At 38.1% G+C, this 22,667-nt stretch overlaps 1 protein-coding gene across 4 annotated transcripts in view; it reads left to right on the forward strand.

The window, feature by feature from the left end:
* NCOA3 (nuclear receptor coactivator 3) overlaps nucleotides 1-22,667 on the forward strand; it is a 122,358-nt gene that overhangs the window by 54,615 nt on the left and 45,076 nt on the right. For 3 of the 4 annotated variants that reach the window (XM_067708368.1, XM_067708367.1, XM_067708370.1), the window contains exon 2: nucleotides 7,386-7,466. The exons of the other annotated variant lie outside the window; for it this stretch is intronic. The gene's annotated coding sequence lies outside the window, so the exon portion shown is untranslated. The remainder of the gene's footprint in view (nucleotides 1-7,385; nucleotides 7,467-22,667) is intronic. 4 annotated transcript variants of the gene reach the window in all.

The following is a 22,667-nucleotide window of genomic DNA, read 5'->3' on the forward strand; positions in this document are numbered from 1 at the left end:
TAAAAAGAAGATGTACAGAAGACTCCTCCAATTTAATACATTAAAAAAGCTTCTGCAAACCATGTTTAAAAAAACACCTAGATTTTAAAAGTAAAGACTCTTTATAGACAAAGATGCATAAACTTAGATCATGAAGGTTTGGGAGTTGTTACTAGAAAATTACTTGTTTTAATGCTGAATTTTAAAAAAAACCCCTCTACATTAGGATCAAGTTTATTTACTATCTTAACTACATTAAATTGCTGTGGAAAATTTATACCTATGAATTTATTTTGGGGCCCTTTAGTAGTTATATATTAAGTAAGATACTTTTGTATATTGGTTATCTTTGGGTGTTCAGAAATGACTGTGGTGTCTTACTCTGTTGGTTTGGGTAAGAAAACTAATGCCCTACATGGAATCATTTTCTTAGGTAGTGGTAGCACCTACAGGGCCTTATAAATATAACTTAAAATTAAGTCAACAAGACTGGTAAAATTCGACCACCTATTGTATTAATGAGAAATATTCTGACTACAAATTCACACAATTGCTTATTGGTATTTAACTGATCATTGTGATAGAGCAGTTAATACAGCTCTTTCACTTTTATCATGTAACGCGTCACAGAAATCTAGTTTTTAAATGTAGGGTAGTTAAGGTGTGTATAGTACAGATCTTCATTTTAACCTTGCTCAATGTTAAATATAGAATGTTGGAAAGAGTAATGGATTAATTTACTGATGTTTTCTGCATTTGGGAGAAATTTACATTAAGAAAAAAGAATTGGAGAGTAGTTGAGTCTATTGCCAAGGGGTTCACTCTTGAGTTTATTGTACATAGGAGTCACTTCTGTGTACTGAACTGTTTGAGGAGAGAAATACAAGAAAAGAAAGCTTAAACCTTAGGAGCTGTACCTGCATTTTGGTAGATGTACAGTACGAAAAGTACAGGCATGTTGCACGTTTATAAATTAATGATTAGGAGAGGAGGTGGAGAATCTATGCAAATAAAAAATTGGGGTTAGATAAATACTTTGATTAAATGTCTTCAATATCTGAGTTTTTTTTAAAGCATTTACTGGAAACATAACCAGCATTATCTTTCATCATATTGTAAATTGTTCTTAGAATTGCAGCCTCATGGAGATAAATCTATCTGTTTAACTTGCCTAATAAGTTCACCCTTTGTCTCGATACCAGCATTAATGATTGGTTTGTTAGATACTACAGGATAATTTAAAGGAAAATTACTCGATCATTTCTCCCCTCAAATACCTGTTTAAAATACATGGTCTTCAATAAAATCATCATCTTGAACTTAAAATGTTCTTTGCCTCCTCCTCTGCTACCTCCCCTTCCCCCCCCACCAAAAAAAAAAAAAAAAAGAAAAAGGAAAGCCTTGCAAGAAAAGGAATACAGGCAATCCTGGTGGCCAATGAGTTAATGTTCATTTGCAGCCTGAGGGTCAGCGTACAGTCTCTGTTTCCTGATTGGCTGCTAAAAGGTGAAATTGAAACCACTGTAAACTTTTGACCCTGTAGCAATTCTTGTGGAACGCCTTCCACTGGTGGAGCCCAGAGCTTCAGCTCACCTCTCCACCCAACCCCTCCCACCCCCTTTCCTGTATTTATTTTGTGTGATCGTGCAGCACTGCATGCAGTTTTTCCAGGAGATGGGGGAGAGGGAGGTGGAACAAGCACCAGCAAGCGGCTGGCTTCATGCCTGTTTTAGCAACCATGTCATTACTAACTACAGCTCAGCCAGAGATATGGGGCTTGTTAATAAACTGGTCTGCCAACCGGAGTTTTTTGGTTTTCTCCTTAATCTCAAGGTAATTTAAAAAATGCAGAATGGTTATATTTACTGCCATTGTTCATCAGTGGATAGTATGGTAGTGCAAGCAAAATGTATGGCATGATTTCCTGAATGTGTTGAGTTAAAAATAGCTTTCATATTCAGCAACCTTTATACACCCCATTAATGTTTCCTCTGTCTCTCATGATTTTTACACAAATAACATTTTACAAAAGTTTTTTTCTTCTTTGCTTTTGTCTTTTGTTATAAAGAAACTCAAATGGCATTTCGGTTCTAACTATGGAAAATAATTGCAGAAGTTATCTGTACATTCAAATTTCGTTAATAATTCTTTCTCCCCCCTTTATTTTTTCTTGGCAGAGGTAAATGGTTTCGGATTTGTCTTTCATTCACCTGTAAATAGTGCTTTATAGTTACCAGAGCAATCCTATGAAAAAGGCAGGGCCACCCTTCTCTCTTCTCTCCTTTAATATTATTATCAGACTCTGTCTTCATCTTCTGGTTCTTCCTTGTGTCCCTGGTTTCCGGTGCAGCGTAGCAGGTTGATGCTCAGCAGATGCTTACTGAATGAACACAGTTTTCATTTCGGAAACTATAGTGGTTATTTGTAGCTGCTTCTTTCCTAATTAGCAGCAGGAACCATATTTTGCTTATACTTTTGAGTGCTTGTGCAGCGCCTGACATCTAATAGGTGCAGAACAAACATTTAAGTGAATTAGATGCCTCCCACAAGATCACTATGAATCTGAACTTCCAAAAACTAGGTTTTCTGAAATCAAGGCTTCTTTTTTAACTGCCTCATTTAAATTTTCAGGTTGGCTCCACATAGAACTAAACATTTATTATAACTTATTAAATGACTGTGTAGAATAAATTACGACAAATCAGCTTGCTCCTTTCTAGTGTACATCACAGGATAGGTGGTAATACATGTCAGGTTTTTTTTTTTTTTTAACCCTGTCCTTACTTTACTAGGCCTGTGTATGCTGTAATTTGAAATAATTCCTGCTCCCCCTGTCAAAAAGATTATGGTTTTTTTGAAAGTTTGTCATCAGTGTATTACCAGTGTTCTCTTGGGTACCAAATACATTTTTCCTTATTTACTTGAGCACATAATTATGGGCTAAATAATAAATTTTAAAGAGAAAATTCTTTTTATTGAGTTTATACAGCTTCAAAAACAGTAGCATCTTTTTATATAATTTTAAATTATATAAAATAATTTGTCTTTTGTTCTAAAGACAAATTATTTTTTAAAATAATTTGTTTTATTTTTTAAAAATAAATATATTTTAAAATGAATTTATTTGTTTTATTTATTTTTGGCTACGTTGGGTCTTTGTTGCTGCGCACAGGCTTTCTCTCGTTGTGGCGAGCAGGGGCTACTCTTCATTGCGGTGCACGGGCTTCTCATTGTGGTGGCTTCTCTTGTTGCGGAGCACAGGCTCTAGGCAGGCAAGCTTCAGTAGTTGCGGCTCTCAGGCTCAGTAGTTGTGGCTTGTGGGCTCTAGAGCACAGGCTCAGTAGTTGTGGCCCACGGGCTTAGTTGCTCTGCGGCATGTGGGATCTTCCCGGACCAGAGCTCGAACCTGTGCCCCCTGCATTGGCAGGCGGATTCTTAACCACTGCGCCACTAGGGAAGCCCTTAAATTTTCATATGGTATTAAACTTACATCCTTTTTTCCCGTTTCATTATAGCTACAAATTGGTTGCAGTTGATTGTTGCAAGTAAAATCTGGTGTTACAGTTTTGACAAAGGATATATTTATTGCTTGGTAAATAATCTCAACTGCAAAAATACTTTAAGTTTAGTTTATGCCAATATTATGTAATCTTTAAGTAACCTGATATTTAGTTGGTGCACAAACTTACTCTGTAGTGCTTTGAAGATTTGTGGGCAACAGCTGGCTTTTCCCAAAGATGGTGATTCCCCATCTCTATCTGTGATTTTAGGGAACTGAGGAGGGAGTACCTGGGAGTCCTGCCTGCAGCAACATGGAAAGAACAATGAGTTTAATATGATTAGTAGTAGAATCATTGCCCCCTTCCATGTTCAACAGCAAAAGAAAAACACGTTCAATAATATTCAGTGGCCTGTTTTTGTCCAGTCGGTGTTTCCAAGCATCAGCATCATGTAGTTTGGATTTTCCTCTCTGTCATATCCTCTCCCCCAGTTTGAATCTTTGTTCTGGCCTCGAGGCACACCTTCTCAGACTAGCTATTAACAAAGCTCAGTTTGATCTCCCCCAAGCCCCCCGATAGCTTTCTAGTGGTGCAGGTTTTGATAATGGGGATCTCATCAGTCACCTTTCTGTTACTTCTAGTAGAAAAATTAATGTCATACCCTGTCCCCTCCCCCACTGCGATATTTAATATTTTGGGGTTGTGTCATTCAATTTTTATGTCGGTCTGATTTGACTGTGTGTGTGATTGACTAAAGTCCAAACTATGAAAAGGAGTAAGGATAAGGTTGTTTTTTGGCTGTGCCGCGCGGCTTGCTCAACCAGGGACTGAACCTGAGCCCTCGGCAGTGAAAGTGCAGAGCCCTGACCACTGGACCGCCAGGGAATTCCCAGGATAAACTTATTTTTGATGAAGATAATAAGTACAGTCCCAGGAAATATGCTTTGATTGTTGCCTTTGCAGAATCTTGGTTCTAGGCAAGTTAACTGCAGTTCCCCAACAGTTCCATACTTCACGGGATCCTGGTATATAGTACTTTTTAGACCATCTGCTCCTTGCAGGTTCCTGGTAGGCAGGCCAGTCATTGATCTTTGACTATTTGGGGACCTCTCTAATCCAACTGCATACTTCCTGGGAGAGGAGAATTTTGTAGATGGTGTTCCTTTGGGTCCTGAGGGTTGTGGGTACAGATTGGCTGGGTCAGCACTCCTTTGGATAGTTCTCACCAGCAGTACGACAATGTTTGAGTATTAATGTAGGCTGTCTCGCCAACCTTTCACGTTAGGCAGCAGACTTGTTTCCCGGGTCAGTCATTAGGGTATTAGGTACATTCTGACTCAAATTCCTTTTCCTTCCCACCCCTCTTGTTCTTAGGTACTAATGCCACCCCACCACCCCCGTTAGCCCCCCAAAAGGAGCAACAACAAAAGAACCATTTCTGAAATGAAACTTTATTTAAAATTAGGGCCAGAAAACCTTGGATTTTCTTTACAGGACTTCTGCCTACCTTTTCCCCCTTCACTGTCCTCTAATTAAATTGGATATAAAAATTCAAGTTATAGGGACTTCCCTGGTGGTCCAGTGGGTAAGACTCCATGCTCCCGGTGCAGGGGCCGTGGGTTTGATCCCCGGTCGGGGAACTAGATCCTGTGTGCGTGCCGCAACTAAGAAGTCCGCATTGCCGCAACTAAAGATTCTGTGTTCCACAATGAAGATCCCGCGGGCCACAACTAAGACCCGATGCAGCCAAAATAAATAAATAAAATAAAAATTAAAAAAAATTCACGTTGTAAAACATTGAATTCATTTAAAAACTAAAACTGATGATTGTGTTTTCTCCTATTTTTTAATTTCACTGTGCTTGGTAATTCTTGTTATGTTATGTGTCAGATAGTCTTGTTTGGCTAATAATTGTTTTTATTTATTGAGCATTTGTATACTAGGTACTAATAAGTAATTTAAGCATTTTCACTTAATGTTCACAAGAGCCTTAGGAGGTGTGATAGCCATTTTAAGATGAGAAATCTAAGGCTCAAAGATGTCTTTAGTTGACCCAGGGGTACCTAACGAGATCTGGTGGGCTCTGAAGCTTCTGCCCTTTAGCCATTATGCTAACAACTAGCTATACTATTGTGGATTGGAAGATGTAGTCCAAGAACCACCTTACTTATGGCATGTATCTCAGTTATAAGCTAGAGACTACTGTGCTTATCAGTAGACCTGGTACTAGATATATCAGTTCCTTTTATAACTTTAATTGCATGGCACTGATATATTACCAGGGTTTTCCTCTTTTCCCTTTGTGATCCACATTATAATGTGATATCCTTCCATCCTCAACCCCCACTCCCCCATTTTCGCACTTTTGAGTTTCAAAAGTGCAACAGACCGGGCTTCCCTGGTGGCGCAGTGGTTTAGAGTCCGCCTGCTGCTGTAGGGGAACCGGAAGATCCCACATGCCGTGAAGTGGCTAGTCCCGTGAGCCATGGCCGCTGAGCCTGTGCGTCCGGAGCCTGTGCTCCGCAACGGGAGAGGCCACAGCAGTGAGAGGCCCGCGTACCGCAAAAAAAAAAAAAAAAAAAAGGGGCAACAGACCCTTCACATCATGCAGCTAGATTGTGGTTGGTTGTCTTCTCTATGCTACATGTGGATTGGCCATGGCTGTGATGTATTTGTTACTCGGAACTTGTGAATATATCATTTTTTTCTTCCATCCTTTCTCAACAGACTTGCCAATTCCAGTGTGAATGCTATTAATTTAAGGGCATAGTTATGGTTCTTGGCTTTATAGATATCTGTAGAATAAGCAATAGTTAAATTATTGCTTTATTGATACATCTGGAAAATCATAAGTGATGTTGAATGTTTTTATTGGCTCACTTTCTTGTTGCACTAGAGCCTGCTCCACATCTCCTCAAGTGCAAAGTCTGCTGTTCTTTATGTTCATGTATTTATTGCAGTTTATTTTGAAGAACTGCCCCTCACTTACCTGTCTCCCATTTCAAATTATTTTTTGTTGGTGACTCAAATGATGCACCCTTTCCTAGAGGGGAAGAAAATATCCAGGGCTTTTTTTTGTTTTACCCTTCTCCTTGCTTGCTTTATCCATCCATCTGGGGGGTATTTATCTTTTTTTGGCTTCAGTATTTAATTAGCTTCTGACAGGATATTTATATTTAATTAATTAATTGATTAATCAGTTAATTAATTAATGGCTGTATTGGGTCTTCATTGCTGCGTGCGGGCTTTCTCTAGTTGTGGTGATCAGGCTACTCTTCGTTGTGGTGCACGGGCCTCTCATTGTGGTGGCTTCTCTTGTTGCGGAGCACGGGCTCTAGGTGCGCGAACTTCAGTAGTTGTGGTGCACGGGCTTAGTTGCTTCGCGGCATGTGGGATATTCCCAGACCAGGGCTCGAATCCATGTCCCCTGCATTGGCAGGCAGATTCTTAACCACTGTGCCACCAGGGAAGTCCTATATTATTTTAGATTGTTAATTTGTTGAACATTACTTTTGGACTGGTGGGAACGTCCCAAGTTCAAATTACCCAGCTGGTTTCATCACTTTTCAGGACTTGAAGGTGATCTCCTTTATCTCCACTTTGTGTTATCCATGTTTACAAACTGTGACAGACTGTATTGTGTATGCCCTGCCTGATTTTTATTTTTTTTTATTAAAAAAAATTTTTTTTAGCAGAAGTAGTAATATATGGCAAAATAAGGCATCAAGCTCAAATTCCCAGGAAGAGGCCTTATACTTGATAGCTTTTTGTTGTTATTGTTTGTTTCTTATGTCCAGGGAAGGGAAAGGTGGGAAAAGTTATTTTGTGTGTGACTAATAATAGTACTTATATAAAGAAAGGGCAATAAAAATCAACACCCTTTTTTTTTTTTTTTTTTGTCCTCAGGATCAAAATACTTGCTGAACAGTGGAATCAGAGACCAATAAAAATAAACTCTACTTGAACATCATCTGACTGGTTAGCCAGGTAATTCAGTTTTACTTTGGATCTTTTGTAATTTTCTGACTTCACCCTCTGAAGGTCCTGCCCTCTTCTTGATTTATGGTTTAATCTTAAGCTTATTTTATGTGTCATGCTTTCCTCTTTAATAATACTATTAGTTGAACGAAGGAATAAGTGAATATATATGTGTATTCTATATACAAACATAAATTTGGGGGAAGGGTTGGAACTGTATGTTACGGTTTATATGAGACACTACCACCTGCCCACTGTTTCCTTACGTGTGAATATTTTAATGGCACATAGTCAAAATCTGAGTCAGCGCCACCCATTTTGACTATTTCACCTTGTGAAGACCAGTTTCACCGGATTGCTTGTGCTAGTGTGCAACATTTCATCTGACTCCTCTCCTGACTTTTATTATTGCATCAGAATAGGAAAAATGAGAAGAGAAAAGTTGTCTGATAGCTAAGAAAGCGGTTATGCTTTTCTTAGCTAGTTAAATTTCTTTTTGCTGGTAACACTGTTGTTTTTTGTTGTGGTACGCGGGCCTCTCACTGTTGTGGTCTCCCCTGTTGCGGAGCACAGGCTCAGCAGCCATGGCTCACGGGCCCAGCCGCTCCGCGGCATGTGGGATCTTTCCGGACCGGGGCACGAACCCGTGTCCCCTGCATCGGCAGGCGGACTCGCAAGCACTGCACCACCAGGGAAGCCGTGGTAACATTATTCTCTTGGTTAGCTAGGCTTGAAATGTGAGTCATCTTTGAATCCTACCCCCCTTTGATATATTTAATAAACAGGTCTTATCTGGTTTTCTGTTTTCATGTCCCGTGTATTTGTTCAACTTTCTGTTACCAATCTTAGCTTCCTAGGCCAAGACTCCTTAATTTCATGCTTGTGTTTGTCCAAATGTCCCATAACTGCTTCTTATCTGTAGTGTTTCTACCTACTTGAAGGTTTGCTAGAAAATTTTCTTAAATATACCCCTTTAACCAAGCCTCTTTTCTGTTCTAAGCTTTGTGCTACTGGTCCCTGGCTTACAGAAAAAAAAAGTACAAACTCCCTTCTCTTGTATTTGAAACAGTCCTTTGGGAATTTATCTAAGCCTCCGTCCTCAGCTCTTGCTATTTCCCTATAAAATCCTTCAATTAATTATGGTATATACCCATTATATTCTGAACATAGTAGAGAACTATCTCCATAGTATTTATCTTAAAAAAAAGAAACTTGGGCTTCCCTGGTGGCGCAGTGGTTGAGAGTCCGCCTGCCGATGCAGGGGACGCGGGTTCGTGCCCCGGTCCGGGAGGATCCCACATGCCGTGGAGCGGCTGGGCCTGTGAGCCATGGCCGCTGGGCCTGCGCATCCGGAGCCTGTGCTCCGCGACGGGAGAGGCCACAAAAGTGAGAGGCCCACGTACCGCAAAAAAAAAAAAAAAAACAAAACTTTATTTGGCAATACTTCGCAATTTACAAAAGTTACAAAAATAAGAGTATGAAAAACATCTAGATATTCTTTAGCCAGATACAGTCTCTGGTTTTATTATTTACGTTCATGTGTGCTTTTACTCTTTCTTCTCTCTCTTTCTCTCTTTTCTGAGCTATTTGAGGGTATGTTGTATATATTGTGCTTCTTTCCCTTAATACTTCTGCTTTATAGGGTCATTCTCTCATATAACCATTGTATAGTTATAAGCTTCATAAATGGATGTCGATACAAATCTATTGCATTCAGACAAAATATTCCAGTTTTGTCAGTTGACCTAATAAGGTCACTCACAGCATTTCCCTTACTTCTTGTAACAGAAACCAGTCTGGGGTCAGATACTGCATGTAGTTATTATTTTTCTTTAGCCTCCCTTTTCCTGGTATATTTCCACAGCCTTTGTCTTTTATGACATTGACATTTTTGAAGAACACAACCCTTCCCCTCCCTTATTAGAATGTTCTTCATTTTCTGTTTGTCTGAAGTTTTCTTGCAATTAGAATGTGGTTATGCGTTCTTGGCTGGAATACTGCATAGGTGATGTGATCCTCCGAGAAAGATGCACAACTTCTGGAGGCACATGGTGTATTCTGTCCCTCATTGGGATGTTAATTTTGATCACTTGGCCAAGGTGTTGCCAGATTTCTCCACTGTATAGTTTTTTTTCCTTCTTTTGCAAGCAGTAAGCAGTCTGTGGGGGAGACAATGCTGGTACCACAATTCTCGTCACAATTTGCCCTAGATTTAGCATTCATTGATGATTCTTGTCTGATCTAATTTTTTACCGTAATGGTTCCAAAATGGTCATTTTCTTATTCCATTCCCAGTGGAGCTCTTTTAATCACGCTCCTGTGTCCTTGTGGAGAACAGTATTAGAGACCAAGATCCCTGGGTGGTGGAGGGTAGGTGTCCTTGTTGCTTCTGGGTTGTCTTCTCTTCTTGACACTTACAGTGACACAGCTAGAAAATATATGAATGTCTATACACATACATACATAAATATACTTGTTCATATATACATGTTCATAGCAACATGAATATATGTAGTTTAGAAATCATGAGTTTATGTCAGTATGTCCAATTTCACTCCACATCTACAGGGTTCTTTCTTTGCACCTCTCATTTCATATTTTTATGTCTTTTTTTTTTTTTTGGCGGTACACGGGCCTCTCACTGTTGTGGCCTCTCCCGTTGCGGAGCACAGGCTCTGGACTCACAGGCTCAGCAGCCGTGGCTCACGGGCCCAGCTGCTCCGCGGCACGTGGGATCTTCCCAGACCGGGGCACGAACCGTGTCCCCTGCATCAGCAGGCGGACTCCCAACCACTGCGCCACCAGGGAAGCCCTTTATGTCCTTTTTTTAAAAAAAAAATTTTATTTATTTTTGGCTGCATTGGATCTTTGTTGCTGCGTGCGGGCTTTCTGTAGTTGCGGGGAGCGGGGGCTACTCTTCGTTGCAGCGCGCAGGCTTCTCATTGTGGTGGCTTCTCTTGTTGCGGAGCATGGACTCTAGGGTGCACGGGCTTCAGTAGTTGTGGCGCACGGGCTCAGTAGTTGTGGCATTTGGGCTGTAGAGCACAGGCTCAGTAGTTTTGGCTCGCGGGCTCTAGAACGCAGGCTCAGTATTTGTAGGGCATGGGTTTAGTTGCTCCGTGGCATGTGGGATCTTCCTGGACCAGGGATTGAACCCATGTCCCCTGCTTTGGCAGGTGGATTCTTAACCATTGCACCCCCAGGGAAGTCCCTTTATGTTCGTTTTTATGCCATGAGAGCTCTGGCTCCCAACATTGCCAGTACATTTACTCTTTTGCTCTATCCTATAATACATCTAAAATAATTTCAGAATTGCTTGACCATTTCACTGTGACCATTTGACAGTAAACAAACTTACTTAAAGTGAGTGAAGAATTTGTATATAGTTCTCCACTTCCCCAAGACTGAGAGTAAATCCTGTATTCTTTTTTAATTATTGATTGATTTATATTTAATTTATTTATTTGGTTGTGCCAGGTCTTAGTTGCGGCAGGTGGGCTCCTTAGTTGCGGCAGGTGGGCTCCTTAGTTGGGGCATGAGAACTCTTAGTTGCGGCATGCATGTGGGATCTAGTTCCCTAAGCAGGGATTGAACCCAAGTCTCCTGCATTGGGAGTGTGGAGTCTTAACCACTGTGCCACCAGGGAAGTCCCCCCCGCTCAACCTTTTTGTAAGATTTGCATATTTGTATTTCTTTTTTTTTACTTTTTATTAGAGTTGATTTACAATGTTGTGTTAGTTTCAGGTGTAAAATCCTGTATTCTTAAATTACTTGAATTAGTCCTCCCTCCTCCTACTTTCCCTTCCTTCCCCAGTTTTATTTCCCACCCTTACTTTCTGCATAATGTAGTTATGGTATTTGTTTGAAATGAAATGAGATTTATTTATTTGTATGCTTGAGTTTCAGTTTGTTTTAAAGTGCTCCTTCCCATTCTGATTGGTTATGTTTTGATTATGTAGAATATGAACACATTTTCCAAAGTCAAAATTTTACAGAAGATACACATTCCCTTCTGTATCCTTTCTACCCCATTCTCCCCATTCTTGGAGGAAACTATCTTCAGTGTTTTCTGAAGTATTTCCCTGTGTTTCTTTTTGTAATGACAAACAGATATATGTATAATATGTTTTATTTTTTCCTTTTGTTTTCACAAAAGGTCGCATACTATGTATATTCTTTTGCACTTTGCTCTTTTCACTTACTGATATCTCCTGGAAATAATGCCATATCATGCCAAAGGGATCTTTCCCATTCATTTTTAAAAATCATGGTAAACTTTACATAACAAACTCACCATTCTGACTACTTTTAAGTGTGCGGCTCAGGGGCATTAAGTCCCCTCACACTGTTTGCAGCTGTCCCCACCATCCATCTCCAGAATGTTTTCATCTCCCTACACTGAGAACTGTGCCCATTAAACACCAATTTCTCACTGCCTCTTTTCCCAGCCCCAGTCTCATTTATTTTTTACATAGATGTATAGTTTCCATTATGTGCATGTAGGTTATTCAGTCAGTTTCATACGTATGGATATTACCTAGTTGTTTCCAGTATTTTGTGATTAAAATAATGCTGCAGCGAATGACCTCATGAATATATATTTTCATATTGTTGGGAGTATACCTTCAGGATAGATTCTTGGAAGTGAGATTGTTAGGTTGAAGGGTAAATGCATATATAGTTTTTGTAAGATATTGTCAGATTACACTCTATAAGGATTATACCATATGGGTTCCCACCATCAATATGTGAGAGCGCCTGTTTCCCCACAGTCACACTGTAAAAGTTCTTTCCCTCAGCGTGTTTTTTTAGATGGATCCACATTTTTCTGTCAGAAGTTTCTTTTTATTGCTGAGTAGTATTCCATTGTGTTTCCTATTTTGGGCTGCTATGAATAAAGCTTCTAGGAACATTAAAGTACAAGTCTTTGGATTTTTTTTTCCTTCTTGAGTAAATACCTAGGAGTGTAATTGCAGGGTCTTCTGTTAAGTGTGTGCTTATCTTTATAAGAAATTGAAACTGTTTTCTAAAGTGGCTTACCATTTTATATTCCACCTGCAATATATGAGAGTTCAGGTTACACATATCTCTCTTCTTTTATGAAGTGTCTGTTCAAATTTTGCCCATTTTTAAAATTGGGTGGTTTTCTTATTGTATGAGTTAAAAAAAAATGTTCTGGATACAAATCCTTTTCACATATATTTTGAGAGTATTTTCTTCTGACCTTTGTCTTCCCTTTTCATTTTCTTGATTTATCAATTTTTTTCTCTTAGGATTAATCCTTTTTTAATGTGCTAAGAGATCTTTGCCTATTGTAAGGTTATGAAGATTTTTCTGCTTTGTTTTCTTGTAGAAGTTCTATAGTTTTAGCTTTACATTTAGGTCTGTGATCCATTTTGATTTAATTTTTGCATATGGTGTGAAGAAAGGATTGAGGATCAGTTTTTTAAAATATTGACATTCCGTTCCATGGCTATTTATTGAATAAGACTCTCCTTTTCCCATTGCATTGCTTTTGGTAACTTAATCAACTAACTGTGTGTGTGTGTGTGTGTGTGTGTGTGTGTGTGTGTGTGTGTGTGTGTAAATACATACACAAACATATACATACATATATACATACATATACATACATATATACACACACACACACACATACACACAGATGTATACATATATATAAAATCAGGATCTATTTCTGGTCTTTATTCTGGCCATTGATTTGTATAACAGTCCTTATGCCCACATATATTGTCCTGATTCCTGCAGCTTTTATAGTAAGGTTTGAAAGTAGGTAATGTGAGTCTTTCAACTTTTTCTTCTTTGCCATGATTGCTCTGGGTAATCTAAATCTTTTGATACAAATTTCAGGATCAGTTTGTTAGTCCCTACAGTTTTGTCAGTCACTCTGAGAAACTGCCGTGCAGAATACATCCAGCTTGGCCATCCTGAATGCTGGTTATTATCTTGTCCATTCAGCAAGATTGCTGGACTTTGTTTGGGTTCCTTATCCTCGTGCTGTGATCTGGAAAAATTGTTGCTTCCTGGTAGGAAGCCTGGCTGGTGGTAGGGCTCATGTTGTCATATTGGTCCATCTCCCCCCAACTCCCAGTTGTTTTCCTGATCTCAGGGACCACAGTTTTTCACTGCTTGTTCTCTGGTATCTGAATATAGTTTGTTCTTACAATTTGTTCAGTTCATGGTGGGATGAATCCTATTATTCTCTCTTGGTCTAAAATAGAAGTCCCACAGTTGATTCTTGAGTTACATTAAAAAAAAAAAAGCCTCTTTTCATTCTTTGCAAAAAGGTACAGAAAGATGTCTTTATTAACCATATAAGCTTCTTTGAGCGTATTTTATTTATTTTTTTGGCCACAGCATGCGGGAATCTTACCAGTAGTTCCCCGACCAGGGATCGAACCCGTGCCCTCTGCAGTGGAAGCGTGGAGTCTTAACCACTGGACTGCCAGGGAAGTCCCTGAGCGTATTTTATTGAACAACTTCTGAGACCAGAGGATTAATTTCTCTCTGGAAGTTTTCCTGAGGAATATAGGATTGCATTTCTAAAGTCTCTTTTATTTGTTCTTGTATCTTGAGACTAGGAAACCAGTCCAAACAAACTCTACTAGATTTCACTTGCAGTCCTATAAATATGAGTGAAGTCATCTCCTCTCCCGGTTCCTCAGATTTACTGAGTCTCTGGCCTACTTTTGAGGCTGGTCCCTATAAGCCAAGAATAGGCCCATAATTGACTTATAAAGTGTGAAGTCTTTGCTTGTTAATGATGGGCTTGTCATGCCTGATTAAATGAGAATTAATCTCAATTATGACATTCATGATATGGACTGGATTGTCCAGTTATCGTGATAAATAGGTTGACAGATGTTTATTAAACCTATGCAGTTAATATTATTGACATGAAAAGTAGAGAGACTCAGTTTTTACTTTTATATTTGTGTTTTTCCCTGAAATTTGAGGACATCGGATCGGGTGCCACTTAAAATGTTTTTCTATTTATTTTTATTTTATTTTATTTATTTTTATGCCTGTGTTGGGTCTTAGTTGCAGCACGTGGGATCTTTCGTTGTGGCATGCAGGCTTCTCTCTAGTCGTGGCGTGCGGGTTTTCTCTGTTCTAGTTGCTGCGTGCAGGCTCCAGAGCGTGCGGGCTTAGTTGCCCCGCGGCCTGTGGGATCTTAGCTCCCTGACCAGGGATTGAACCCCCATCCCCTGCATTGGAAGGCACATTCTTAACCACTGGACCACCAGGGAAGTCCCTGAAGTATACTTTGAAAAACACCCGTGAACTTGCTACTTGAACTTAAGAACTGGAAGGTTGTTAGGTGTATCAACTCCCTGTGTATTTCTTCATGAACTCATCCTGCTTCTATCCCAGAAGTCACAGTTATCTTTAATTGTGGTTGCTTTTTAAAAACGTTTGAGAAACCACACGTGTGTGTTCCTGAACGATGTTTAGTTTTTCTTGTTTCGTAGCTTTACAAAAATATAACGAATGTAAGGTACTTGCTTTTTTACTTTTGGTTGCTTGTAAGTTTCTACCATGTTGTGTATGATTTATTTATTTTTGCTACTACTATATTGTATTCTTTTGTATGGCTTTATTAGAATTTATTTTTTAAATTTGGGATTGAACATTAGTTTCCTCTGGCTTTTGATGTATGAATGATATTTCAGTGAACATTTTTGTGTAGGTCTCTTGTTGCCTAGAGAATTGTTATTGCTGTAAAGTTTTTAAACATAAACTTGATTTTTAACGCTGATATAATAAATTTACTTTTCATGTGGAACTTCTTTAGAAAAAAGTAAATTTTCTTGCTGAAATAGCCCTATGTTTTATAAGCTAATTTATCTCATACTAGTCATTTATTGTTTATCACAGGATTTGCAGTATGCACTGTGATTTTCCTTAACCTAACTTTTTAAGTACTTAATTTTTAAACAACTTTATAAAAGTGTAGTTTACGTACAATAAAATTCACCAACTTTAAATTTACAATTTGGTGAGTTTTGACAAATGTAACCGTTATCACAATTATGATAGAAAACACTTCTACTACCCCCTAAAGTTCCTTTGTGCCCCTCTACAATCTGTCCCCTCTACTGGTAGCTGGTGGCCATTGGGCTGCTTTAAGTCACTACAGTTTGCCTTTTCTTGAATTTCATATAAATGGTAATCCCCTTGTGTGTATATTATTTTGTAATTGTTCTACTGTTCCTGGATATTCCGTTCTTTTCCTTTTTCCTGTTTGTATTTCAGTTTTGGAAGAGAGACAGAGAGAGAGAGAGAGAGAGAGAGAGAGAGAATGTGTATGTGTGTGTATGTGTATGTGCTGTGTGTATACGTGTGTGTATGTGTGTGCGTGCGTGTATGTGTGCGTGTGTGTGTGTGTGTGTGTGTTGAAGCTCACTGATCCACCTCCATCACCCCCACCACAGCTCTGTCCATCAAAAGGATTCTTCATTTCTGTTAGGGATTTTGGTTTCTAATACTCCCATTTGCTTTTTTAGAGTTTCCATCTCTCTGCTTACATTACCCATCTGTTCTTGTATGTTGTTCACTTTTACCATTTGAGCCCTTAGCATATTAATCATAGTTAAAAATTGTACAACTGCTTCCACTTAAAAAAAATTTTAAGAACCTGGCCTTTTTCCTGTTGACCAGCAATCTTTGGAGGCTTCTTTATGTATATCATCAAAAGTTGTTTTCATTAGTGCTCATGGTTTCTCACTTAAGAATATAGGTGGCCACATAAAAACTTGTACTGTTCATAATAACAGTATGTATATTCATAGGTTGGAAACAACCTAAATGTCCATCAAGTGATGAATGGATGAATAAAGTATATCTATACAATGAAGTATTATTCAGAAATAAAAAGAAATGAAGTACTGATATATGCTACAACATGGATGAACTTTTCGGCTAAGCCAGTCACAAAGGACTAGATGTTGTATGATTCCACTTGCGTGAACTGTCCCGAATAGGTAAATCCATAGAGACAGAAAGTACAGTCGATTAGTGGTTTTCTAGGGTGGGGATGCGAGAGAGGTTTTGTAAGCTGGGGGGAATGGGAGGCTTTAGGGGAGTGACAGCTAAGGGGTATTGGCTTTCTTTTCGCAATAATTAAAATGTTCTAAAATTATTGTGGTGACAATTGTACGACTCTGGATGTACTAAAAGCCATTGAATTGTATACCTTAAGTATATGATATGTGAATTATATCTTAATGAAGCTGTTAAAGAATGTAACTGATGTATTGAGGAATACTAAGAGTTCTATGATGCCATAAAGGAATTTTATGGGAAAATACGATTACTTTTCTCATGACACTGACCTCAGAAGGTATGCTGTCTACCTCAAACTTTTCTGAGTTTCAACAATAACATGTTAATTAAACTCACCTCAATTTTTTGAAAACCTTATCCAGTCTTTGTTAGAGTAAGTAGTCAACCTGTAATTATAGGGTTAATGTTAATTCCAGCACCATATCTTCTTCATTTGTCAAGAAAGATTATATCAAAAAGACTTTATTCTTTAAAAAAAAGAATTCAAAATTATACCCAGACCCATCCATACTTTTCTATTTCTACATTAAATATTTGTGAGTTACTTATGGCTATTTTACAGCAATACACCCAGAGATCAATTTTTGCTCTCAAGCTTATAAGAGCAATTAAAAATTACTAAGAAAGCCATAATTTTGGTGGATCTGCTGTCTTGGGCTAATGAAGTGCTTTGGTTTTAAGTGGAAAAGCCAAAGTTATTTTACTTGAGATAATCTGACCACACTTAGTCCCTCACTCCTTTTTTATTTTCTTTTTAGGTTTTAAACTTTTAAGAGATTCCTTCTATGTAAAGAAGATTGATTACTAGTGATATATTTAAAATGTGGAGGTCACTAGTTTTATGATGATATATAGGAGAATGTCAGTGCATTTATAATTTTGAAAGCTTAAATAGTTTGAATGTTGGTGAAACAGCATACTTTTAGAAGATAATATTTTTTTTTAGCATAGGTCACATGCTATACAGAGATGCTTTTAAAAGAAAATTCCTATTGATAGTTTTATTCTGTTATTAAAGTAAAAAACTGATGGTTAAGCTGGTTTGCTTTTAAGGATGAAGCTTTCAGAATATGTAGAGAAAACTGTTAAAGTTGTAACATCCGTCTTTGGCACGAACAACAAACTATCTAAACTGCTGTACTAATCTAATCACTGTTTTTTCCCCCCGCTCTTGGTAAAAATGGATGGACATAAGGTTGTAGTAATTGTTCAGTCATGGTTCATTAAAAGGACAGTTTTATTAGACTTGGAAAATACAGACATAAAAACTCATCAGATTGGTAATAATGTAGCTCTTGTAGTACTTAATTTTGTAACTTAGTTAAGAAATATAATTGGCCTAAATATCAGCTCAACGATCCAAAATTACAAATAATCCTCTTTATATCGCTGTTGTAAATGGCCCTGTCTCTCATGAGCCAAACTCTTAGAGTAATTACTTTCTTATGACTCTTTCTTTTCAAAAACTGTTTTAAAAAGAATATGTTTTGGAATCTGTGTAATATTTAACATATAAAGCCTGCATTATTTTGAAGTTGATATTGAAAACCTCTAAACTTCTGACCTTGAATAGAATTTTCTATGTATAACCATTACGTGCAGCTGGTGGATTCAAAATTGCCTTTTCTGGTACTCTGCTTTGTGAAAAATAGTATGTATTGGACATGAGTGCATGACAGCTGACATTTATCAAGGATAACAGGCTTACTCATTTTCACATTTTAAAGTGACTTTGAAAGCTTTGCATGTGCACACATGTTCCACATATGTTCCTAAGATTTAAGTATATTTTCCATCATATATCATTCTTTAATGAGCTTCATATATTAAGCTTATATGATGTGAGCCCACAATCATCTAAAGATCAGAAGTGTAGGTTATTTAATTCACTTCCATAGAATTTTATCTTGCATAGTTGAACAATCATTACAAGTAAAAATGTACATGTACCTAATGTATTCCAGGTAGGACTCTTGTTACATAATGTGTGATTTGTCGTTTGTTTCATTCCCCTACTCTAAAATTCGGCTCTAATGTAGAAAACTGAATTACAGAAATTAATTTTTTTCTACATCAACTGCTAGCATATTGTTCTCCTGTTTAAAAAGATTTTTATAGAGCTAGTTATTTTATTTTACTGGAGGGTGACCATAAACAGAATTGGAATTGAATAATTTTTAGTCTTGGTTCTTAACCTTTTAAAGTTTTCTTTAAAATGAGATCGTGATAATAATTTAAAAAATTCTAGTATAGAGCTGCAAAGTTCCTAATGTGTTGGCAAGTTTGTTAATTAAAATAACACCTTTTATGGTTGGAATAGGTTTCAGATTCTGTAACCCTTCGATATATTGATATGCAGATCACAGTGACTTGCTGCAAGGTAACAGGAGACATGCTTTGACTTCAGAAGATAAATTGGCCATGCACAGCTGTAATCTACTGTCTTTTCATTTCCAGACATGATTTAGTAGTATAAGGCCTTTGATTCCTAGGCCTTGGGAAGTAAGTTGAAATTTAATTTTTTTGTGTGTATGAGAGTTTTTACTTCGGCTTTTGATAAGCCTGTTTTGTGGTGTGAAGGTATCATGTAAATTGTAGACGTTTCATTACTTAAATAACTCCCAATTCCATTTGAAGTATAAGAAGCCCGAGTTCCATCCCTTTCCATTTTCCTTTTGGCAGTTGAAAAGGAAGCCATTTTATTAAGAATGATGAATAGTGAATGGAATTTTAAATTTAGGCTAGTTAAATTGCTAGTGTCTTTATATTTTAAAAAATTGCAGAGGAATTAATTATCAATTTTAACGTGATTTTTCAAAGAAGAAATTGTCCTTAAGCACTTGTGACCCAAGTGTCCTTTATAGTAACAGATACTGTTTCTACAGATTCTTTTGAGGGAGAAATGTACAATATCAGAGAAGTTTAAGGAAAATATTTGAAATGTTTATGTAAGAACAGCTTAAGACCACTACCAAAACTGTATTTGTAGATCTTAGCATCTTTGAGAATTCAGTGCTTCTCAAAAGACATCTCTTTAATCTCCTTTTAGGTCCCAAGGTTTAGATTTTCTTAAGTTATTCATCTAATATTGGAGTTGGAAAACACACATTGTTTCCTGATTTTATTTGGGTTGTAGACATAGTTATTTTAAAAATTCTCTTTTTAAAATAACTTTGTTTCTGTCTGTAAATCATAAGATTCTTGAGGGAGCCATTTTTCAAGTCTACCACTTGCCCACTACTGAGTTTGTGTTTTTTTTTCAGTGTGTGGTTTTTTTTTTTTTTTTTTGCTGTACATGGGCCTCTCACTGTTGTGGCCTCTCCCGTCGCGGAGCACAGGCTCCGGACGCGCAGGCTCAGCGGCCATGGCTCACGGGCCCAGCTGCTCCGCGGCATGTGGGATCTTCCCGAACCGGGGCACGAACCCGCGTCCCCTGCATCGGCAGGCGGACTCTCAACCACTGAGCCACCAGGGAAGCCCAGTGTGTGGTTTTTTAGATTCTTTCAGCAACCTTGTACAGGTGATGGTATATCCCCTTTTTACTTCACTGTGCTGCATTCTGGTTGGCTTCATCAGTTTTATTTTCCAGTTCACTGATTGTGTGTGTGGTTTTTGTGTGTGTGTGTGTGTGTGTGTGTGTTGTGTCCAGTCTAGGAATTAATCCCATCTATTGAGTTTTGTTTCGGATATGGGTTTAAGTATCCCATGCTAACCAAATCTATTCAGAGTTCAGATATTTGGTGCTCAGATAATGGGCAGTACCATCTTTTTTTGTACTTAATAATTTATGAAGTTTTATAACTCATTCTTTTCACATTCTATTTCTTTATATGTATGTTTTCATGGCTGTTGATTCTTTATCTCATTAAGGATTGTAAACATTTATTTATTTTTAAAAATCTCTATTTTTAAATTAATTAATTTTTGGCTGCTTTGGGTCTTCCTTGCTGTGCACGGGCTTTCTCTAGTTGTGGTGAGCAGGGGCTACTCTTTGTTGCAGTGTGTGGGCTTCTCTTGTTGCAGAGCATGGGCTCTCTAGGCATGTGGGCTTCAGTAGTTGCAGCACGCAGGCTCAGTAGTTGTGGCTCGTGGGCTCTACAGCGCAGGCTCAATAGTTGTGGCGCATGGGCTTAGTTGCTCCACGGCATGTGGGATCTTCCTGGACCAGGGCACGAGCCTGTGTCGCCTGCATTGGCAGGCAGATACTTAACCACTGTGCCACCAGGGAAGTCCTGTAAACATTTATTTTAAACTTATTTCAAGATTTCCTTTTATTGGGTGGCGAATTCATCTTTTGGAATCGATGCATTTCTTGGCCATCTTTCTTAGTTCAGTTTTTAAATCCACTTGGGAATTTTAGTTTACAATTTGCATCTTGAGTGGGAAATTTTCTTTTTTTGGTGCCTTTCATGTGTCCCCCTCTCCCTGCCCCAGGCAATCCTAGCTTATTTTTGTTGCCTTCAAAAACCATATCCACCATACCTTCAGTCTACGTTCAGGATTCTGTTCTGAGGTACTATTGCAATATCAGAGCTATGTGTCACCCAGGTTTTGTATGTACAGATTTTCTTTGATTTACGATGGGGGTTACATCCCAGTGAACCCACTGTAAGTTGAAATGGGCTGCAACTGCCACTGCCAGTATTATGAGAGCGTATTATACTGCATATCGCTAGCTGGGAAAAGATCAAAATTCAGAATTTGAAGTAGGGTTTGACTGAATGCATATCGCTTTTGCTCTGTTGTAAAGTTGAAAGATTGTAAGTTGAACCTTTGTAAGTTGGGGACCAACTATGTAACCCTTTGCTTTTTCTTCCACAGCTACAGGTAACGGTTTGATATAATCAGGTATCTAGATAGCTATTGATAGAGCTTTTTTTCGTCTCTCTCTCAGAAATTTTTTGTTTGGTTTCTACCTATGAGCCTTGCTTTTGATTCTGTTGCGTTGCACATGATTTGATTTCCTGAGTGTCTTTGCTAGTTTCTAATGCTAGAGTTCAGTAGGTTCATAGAGTCAACTCATTGCTGTATGCTTGCTCTGTGTCTTGCTCCGTAGACGTATTTGTTATGTTTGAGCATGGCTGTGTCTTTCAAGATTAAAGAAAATACATATTTTGTCATTATTATATTTAGAGCAAGAGGGGGAGAGTGTGGTTGGTTGAAAGCAATAGTCCACTAAACCATCTTATCAGGAAGTCCTTTGTTATTTTGATCTCACAACATGGCTTATTTATTTAGGCCTGCATGTAGTAGATACTGAAGTATTTATTAAATGAGTATGTAGAGGATCTGGGAGAAACCATACCAATTTCAAACCCTCAGCCCCTACCTTAATCTAAGACAATGGTTCTCATTGTGGTTTGTGAACCCTTGAGAGTCCCTGAGAACCTTCTATGGAGTCCACAGAGTTAAAATTATTTCCGAAATAATATATTTTCTGTTTTCATCCTGTTGATGTTTGCACTGATGGTACAAAAGCAGTGATGCATAAAACTGCTAGTGTCTTAGCATGAATCAAGGCAGTGGGACTACCAGACTGTACTAGTAGTCATTGCATTCTTCACTGCTCTGCAGTCAGACTTAAAGGAAAAAAACAAAAACAAACCCCCCCGCAAAACCCCACTCGTTTCTCAATTAGGATTGTCCTTGATGAAGGAGCAAAATTTGCTCATTTCATTAAACCTTGGCCTTTGAGTACTGTATTTTTAACATTCTGTCTAGTGAGAATGGAAAATATGCAGAAAACACTTCTGCCTACCAAAGTATGATGGTTGTCTTGGGCAAAAGCACTTGTGTGGTTGGCTTGTGTACTGAACAGCCCACTTTTTTCATGGAATATCATTTTTACTTGAAAGAATGACTAACAAACTGTGGTTATTGGAACTTGGGTATTTGGCAGAAAGTTTCTTGAAATTGAGCAAGGTAAACCTATCACTTCAAGAAAGACATCCAAGAGTATTTGTTGACAGTGATAAAATTGGAGTTTTCAAGTAAAAATTATCATGTTAATTTTGAATCTGTCACCATGAGTGTGACAGCTTCTCAGTACTTAAAGACTTTATGAATGAGATGGGTGGTGATATATTTATTTATTTTTGGCTGTGTTGGGTCTTCATTGCTGTG

Source organism: Pseudorca crassidens, chromosome 15, assembly GCF_039906515.1.
Source record: "Pseudorca crassidens isolate mPseCra1 chromosome 15, mPseCra1.hap1, whole genome shotgun sequence".
Taxonomy (NCBI): Eukaryota; Metazoa; Chordata; class Mammalia; order Artiodactyla; family Delphinidae; genus Pseudorca; species Pseudorca crassidens.